A 7184-nucleotide genomic window follows, 5' to 3' on the forward strand; every position below is an offset into this window, starting at 1 on the left:
ATTATGGGCATTAAAATCGCCACATAGGATGTATGGAGTAGGAAGTTGGCTTATAATATCTGAAAGTTCATTCTTGCATAGTGGTCTGCTATTCGGGAGGTAGATACTGCATATAGTGACAGGGTGAGCTGATAGAACTCTTGCAGCTACAGCTTCTAGGGGGTATCTAGTTGAAGCTTTTCGATATTCCACTTATCCTTGATAAACACTGCCACGCCTCCGCTGGCTCGTATTCCGTTACTTCGATTTTTGTATACCGCTTCGTATCCTCGGATTGACGCACAGAAATCGTTTTTGAAATTGGTCTCCTGGAGGCAGATGCAATCATAGTCTGTTTCTCTCAACAGTACTTCTAAAAACTCTTTTTTGGCGAAAAACCGTTTATATTCCATTGCAGGGCGCGCATTACTACACAGGTTCACTTTGCGTGGGGTTGAGTACTCGGGTTTACGAGTATTGGAGCTTATTTGGATATGGGGCTAAGTTAGAGGGCTTCTGGGTGTTTGGCCGAAGCTGGATCGAAAACTGATTCATCAAATTCCATTAAACTGCTATTGGAGGCGATTGAGCTTTGGGAAGAAGTCTCATCGAGGACATTTCCCTCAATTCTGTTTATTGTTCGAGTAAAAAGGTGCTTTTGTTTGCGGTTATTAAGAAGGTTATATAATTTTCTGAGCATCACAGCCGTGTCAGCAGCCTGGAAATTATGTTTTGTAAGTACGGTCTCAATTTCTTTGGTTCCGGGTATATCTTCAAGGAAACTTACTAGTTGCGGAAACGCGCACGGGTAGTCAGTAGGTGAGCTTTTAAATGCCTGCTCAATTTTGGGAGGGAGGATTAGTGGTTTGGGATCGGATTTAGGTTTTTTTGTCAACCTTGTTTGGTCCTTATTGGATGGTGTTGAGAATAATTGATGTTGAGTTGGTAGTGAAGCTGGAGAGGATCCATTGGATCTTGGTCGTTTAGAGATCGAGGTTGTCAAATCACCCCCTGTTCGTGAGGTGGTATTTCGATTATCTTCGTTGTTATTCGGAATTTTAAGTGGCAGCGGGGGAAAGGTAGGTTTTGAAGCGACGCTGGTTTTGGGGGGAGTGATGATGTCCGAGTTATCCTTCGTATTGGTGTCAGCACTCGGTTGAGAGTTTGTACTTGACGGGCAAGCTTTTGCTAGATGCCCTTCCTCTTTGCAGTTGAAACATAGCATTGTGTCTAACGTTGGGTAAACATAGTATGATGTGTCCTCAAAATCAATTTTTAATAGTGCGGGAATATTGTTTACCTCTTCAGGCTTAATGAATACTTGTCGTCTGAAGCTTAAAATGTGTTGATACCCTGGAATGTTTAAGCCCGCACGGAGTGTTGATATGTTCGAAATCGGATTAACTTTAAATTCTTTAAGCTTTGCTAGGATGATGTCATTAGAAATTATAGGTGGGACATTAGAGAGAATTAGTCTTTTGTTGCGGGAAATAAGTGGACGCACTACAATATCGGTGTCTCTCAGTTTTACAGTTTTAAATTTGTCGATGAGGGCATCAGCTACTTCTTTTGATGACATATAAATACAGACTCGGTTGTTGGCGATTCTTGAAAGATGCCGGATGTTTTCCGGACCAACTTTGTTTCCCACTGCAATTGCATATTCGTGTAATTGGACACCGTCAATTGTGTCCAAAATAATGGCTTGATCTTTAGAAGGGACGTTCTCGGTCAGTAAGGCATTGGTGTAGTTTCGTTGCGAGTTCATTGTGATGGGCAAAATCTCTTGGAACAGAGATTCACCGCGCAATAATTACACTCGTAGGAAATGGACAAACTATACTCAGAGTATTGAAACTTTTAACACACTAATGATTGGTCGTGTATACTTGTATACAAATCACCGCACAACTTACACGTAGAACGGAGCACTCAAAAACACGTCTGCTCGGTACGCACGTTGGCGAACGACTGGATAGATTTTGATCAATCGATAATATTAAAAAAATACATCCCCTAAATTTTATCAATATTATGGAAAATAATCGTTTGTCACTGATTTAGAAAATAACTTTCAAATTACGTCAGTATTATGTACAATTGTGACAAATTATTGATGTTAAATAATGACTCACAAATGGTATCGGTATTACGTACGACCGTGACTTGTCACTGATGTAAACACATGATATTAATCTTACGTCAAGATTACGTACAACCGTGACTTGTCACTGATGTAAACGCATGATGTTAAACTTACGTCAAGATTACGTACAGCCGTGACTTGTCACTGATGTAAACGCATGATGTTAAACTTACGTCAAGATTACGTACAACCGTGACTTGTCACTGATGTAAATGCATGATGTTAAACTTACGTCGTTATGACTTACAATGATGGCATTAATGTTACGTAATATTGTAGTTTATATATTATGTCAGTTGTACGTAATATATAAGTCATTTCCGTTACATCATAGAGAAGTAATAAACTTACATCAGTATGATGTCAAAAATATATCATATATTTTTACATCATAATTGGATCACAAGGCAGGACAATTTTACGTCATATTTACGTAAAATATTGTGACATTCCTATGACTTATAAATGACGTCATATTGAAGTCATGTGTTCACTGGGTTAGTAATCATAAATTTATAATTGTTTACTTACTGCATGTAAAAGTCGGTGATTTAACTATTTTGACAAACATCAATAATTATTTATAAATTTACTCTACCATTTAATTACTGTGTTATTTTTAATCGTATTTCTAATAAAAATAAATTTTATTTTACTTAAGGCCATTTTAGGAGGGTACCCCCCACTTTTTTTAAAAGTAAAATGGCGCCGCTTGGTGGCCAGTCCGGGTACTAAAAAAGTCCCTAGCACGTGAAAATTTTCTAAATTAAATAAAAAATATAAATAATTATTGAATATAAAAAAAATGAATGCTAAAAATAATTAAAAAATTTGCTTTATATTTTGAAATAAAAAAAAATATATAACATTGACAAAATTATTTAAATCAACGATAAGCAGTTGTGGTGACCTTGAACTGTCAACGCCGTATTTATTTTTATGATATTATTAAAAAATAATGAAGCGATTGATAAAAAAAAGACCAACGTAGCTCGAATTCTACAAAAATTAAAAATATATAAAAAATAACTTACAATTGGACTCTGTTATGCAATAGTGTGTTAAGTACATAGGATTTCTATAGCACTTAACACATTAATGCATAACAGTGTCCAATTATTATCCCAACACAGATGGATGTATCTTAAAAAATAAATTTCATGTTTACATTTTGCATTTAGTAACTTTATGACAGCTGTAAGCAATATGCTCGTAATCGTTCGGCGCATGCCCGATGCATAACCGTCGTAGAGGGAAAAATTAAATTAAATAGATTGTTTTATTTTTTATATAAATAAAAATATCTCAGAAACTACGCAAAAGTAGTCGAGACATGCAGTGAATGAAATTTAGAGAATTAAATTACAAACAAAATAAGCCAAATTTGATATCTCTACGACCAATAGTTTACGAAATATTAATTTTTTAATAAAAAAAAAAACGCGGTTCCGTTCAAGCGCTCATAAACAAATAGCTGTAACTCCGCGAAAAATCAATTGATTTACATTTTTTTTTAATTATAGCTTTTTTTGTCTTCTATAAGCAAAAAAATCAGCTAAGCTCAAAAAAATTTTTTTGAATTTATTTGAATAATTTTTAGTTTTTTGAATTTCTGCATTAAAAAATAGTTAGAATTAGAAAAAAATTATTTTTTTTGCATATTAAAATTTTCCCTGAAACAGAGAATCGATATAAAAAAAAAAATTTTGAAAAAAAAATTTTTTTAGTGCGAAAATTTAGTTTACAAGTTTAAAAAAATATGATCTCTACGGGGACTCGATGTCCGATCCCCGATCCGAGACAGTGCACGTGCGCCATTCCCCTCAAACCGTTGTCGGATAAAAATGGGGGAAATAATTATAATTTGAGGCAAATAATAACAATAGTAAGCGGCCGCTCAGAAACTCGGAGTTATTTCTATTTTGTAACTTTTTGTTTTTTTCTGTCTTAATTAACTTTAAAAAAATCGATCCCATAATATAGGTATCAATCGATTCCAAATTTCATGAATCGTCCAGAAAACCTATCGACAAAAGATCGATTTTTAAAATGTTAACTAATTTTTTTTTTTTTTATAATAAAATAAGTTAAACTTTTAAAAAATCAAATCGACAATGTAGGCATAAAACGATTCAGAATTTCATAAATCGTAAAGATATCCTATCGTGTGGAGAACGTTTTTTTTTAAATTTTTCTATTTGTTTAAAAAAATAGTTAGTTAACAATTAAAATTTTGTTTTCACAGTGTAGGTATCAAACGATTTAGAATTTCATGAATTGTAAAGATATCCTATCGTGTGGATAAATTTTTTTTTTTTTTAATTTTACTATTTGTTTAAAAAAATAGTTAGTTAATAATTAAAAATTTGTTTCCACAATGTAGGTATCAAACGTTTCAAAATTTCATGAATCGTAAAGATATCCTATGGTGTGGACAAACTTTTTTTTGAAATAATTTCTCTATTTGTTTAAAAAAATAGTTAGTTAACAATTAAAAAATCGATTTCACAATATAGGAATCAATCGATTCGAAATTTCATGAATCGTAAAAATATCTTATCGTGTGAACTTTTTTTTTTTAATATTTCTATTTGTTTGAAAAAATAGTTAGTTAACAATTAAAAAATCGATTCGGCAATATAGGTATGAATTGATTCCAAATTTCCAAATGAGTTAATCAACTTTCAGAAATTTGATTTTTTTCATGAAGAGCTCAAAATCTTCGTATATAGGTGCAATTTTAGGCACCCAGGTATTAACGAAATTAGCGGGAAGTTGCAGAGGTGGCCTTTAGGGTCAACCGTTTTCCTAATTTTTTTTTTAATTTTTCCATTTGTTAAAAAAAATTGTTAGTGAATAATTAAAAACTTGTTTCTGCAATGTAGGTATCAAACGATTCAGAATTTCATGAATCGTGAAGATATCCTATCGTGTGGATAAACTTTTTTTAAGAAAATTTTCCTATTTTTCTATTTGTTTAAAAAAATAGTTAGTTAACAATTAAAAATTTTTTTCCACAATGTAGATATTAAACGATTAAAAATTTTATCAATTGTGAAGATATCCTATCTTATGGAGAACTTTTTTTTTTTTAATTTTTTTATTTGTTTAAAAAAATTGTTAATTAACAATTAAAAAATCTATTCAGCAATATAGGTGTTAATTGATTTCAAATTTCGTAATGAGTTAATCAACTTTTAGAAATTTGATTTTTTATCGTTAGGTTTTCTAAACGTCCCCTTGCAACCTTCAACTCATTCTGGAAACACTCTGAATTCAGAGTCAGAGTAGAAACAGACTGAATTCAGAGTATTTTCAGAGTGGTTATGTAACCTTTTTTTAGAGTAAAATCAGAGTGGTTTCAGACTTGATTCAGAGTAGATCAGAGTGAATTCAGAATGAATCCAGAGTGAATTCAGAATGAATCCAGAGTGAATTCAGAATGAATCCAGAGTGAATTCAGAATGAATCCAGAGTGAATTTAGAATGAAACTATTAAATAATCAGAATAAGCACGAAAATTCTTTAGAGTGAATCAAAAGTATCCTCAAAATAGAACTAGAGTTTTTTCGAAGTGAACCCACAATACTTTTGATTGAGTCTTACACAGATTCATAACATATCTTTAGAGTGTAATTTGTGTGGATGTAAACCAAGTCCTCGGTGAATACGTAATTTTTCTGAAATAGAAATTTAGGTAATATGATAGTATTTTCTGTATAAAAATTTAGTATCACAATGTTTGTTCGCGATGAACTACTTAACTACAAAATCGATAGATAGATATTATCTCAATTTTTAGATTATTTGTATCTTTTTGTTTTAAATTATTTGTTCGTTATAGGTTAACGAGTAATAATTATCTATAAGTTCTATAATTTTCTAACAGATAGAACACAGTTTTTCGATATCCTGGTTAGACGAGGTTTCTACAGATAAAGCTAAATCAAAACTCCAATCGTTTTATTTATACTCCTAATTATGTATTAAAAACATACATGCATACATACATATTTACAAATGATGTTATCAAATCTATGAATCAATCAGTAATTATAAAAAAAAAAAAAAATTGTATCTAATCCCGAAGAGCAAATGAAAATCTCCATCAATATGTTGGAATGACTGGTTTTGAAAAATGTCATACTAAGGGGTTTTTTTTTTCTAATAATTTCGAGATTTTTCAATCAGTCGATTTTGTACTGCCAACAATACTTTTCGATCTTTAAGATAATGTTTAAAATTACCCAAAAAAATGCAATTTAGAAAGTGAAAAATTGGAACCACAAATTTTTAAAACCGCATTTATACCGAGACATAATATTTCAAGAGCTCAAATTAAGTAGGGAATTGCAGGACCCTCCGTTGTATGAGATGGTTATCTCATTGAAAAAGTGAATACTTTTTATTTTTAAATAAATATACGAAATTTTACCGTTAATTTTCCAAAGAACCATAAATTCTACTTCGAATTTATGACAAGAGTAGAGAAAATATTTTTTCTTTTCATACAATCGTTAAAATAGAGCAAAAATAATATTTAAGCGTTCACTAGTCTCATTTTAGAATAAGCCGAAATTTCGTCTAGATTCACTGTAACAATATTTTGGATTCACGCTGGTGTAACTCCGAAAAAACTATGCATCTATCCATAAAATATCATAAATTTATTCTGAATCGATTTATAATTTACTCTGACTTCACTCTGAAAACAATTCGGAGTAACCTGCCTAAATTTTATGGTTTCACTAAAAAAACTATGAAAATACTATGAATTCGTTCTGATTTAACTTCAAAAATATTCTGAAAAAAGGAAACAATTTAACTCTGAAATTACTCAAGAATCATCGAGGTTACAGAATAATTTCTAAATAATTCCAGAGTGTTTTCAGAATGATTGTAAAACCGCAAGGGTCATACAGGGAAAAATTAAATTAAATAGATTGTTTTATTTTTTATGTAAATTTTACACCCAAGTCAATCTAAGTCCCGATATAATAATGTTAATATAAAATTTATGACTTTTCATGAAATATTTAACAAAAAAATTGTACAAATA

General features: G+C 31.1%; 1 long non-coding RNA gene across 1 annotated transcript; it reads right to left on the bottom strand.

Annotated features, from left to right (window-relative positions):
- Positions 1–5498: 5498 nt before the first annotated feature.
- On the bottom strand, positions 5499–6530 carry LOC123267159. The gene is made up of 2 exons (XR_006509982.1): positions 6373–6530; positions 5499–5805 (listed from the first exon to the last, which is right to left on the bottom strand). It is a non-coding gene; the product is annotated as an uncharacterized LOC123267159 (long non-coding RNA).
- Between the last annotated feature and the right edge of the window lie 654 nt (positions 6531–7184).

This window comes from Cotesia glomerata, linkage group LG6, assembly GCF_020080835.1.
Source record: "Cotesia glomerata isolate CgM1 linkage group LG6, MPM_Cglom_v2.3, whole genome shotgun sequence".
Taxonomy (NCBI): Eukaryota; Metazoa; Arthropoda; class Insecta; order Hymenoptera; family Braconidae; genus Cotesia; species Cotesia glomerata.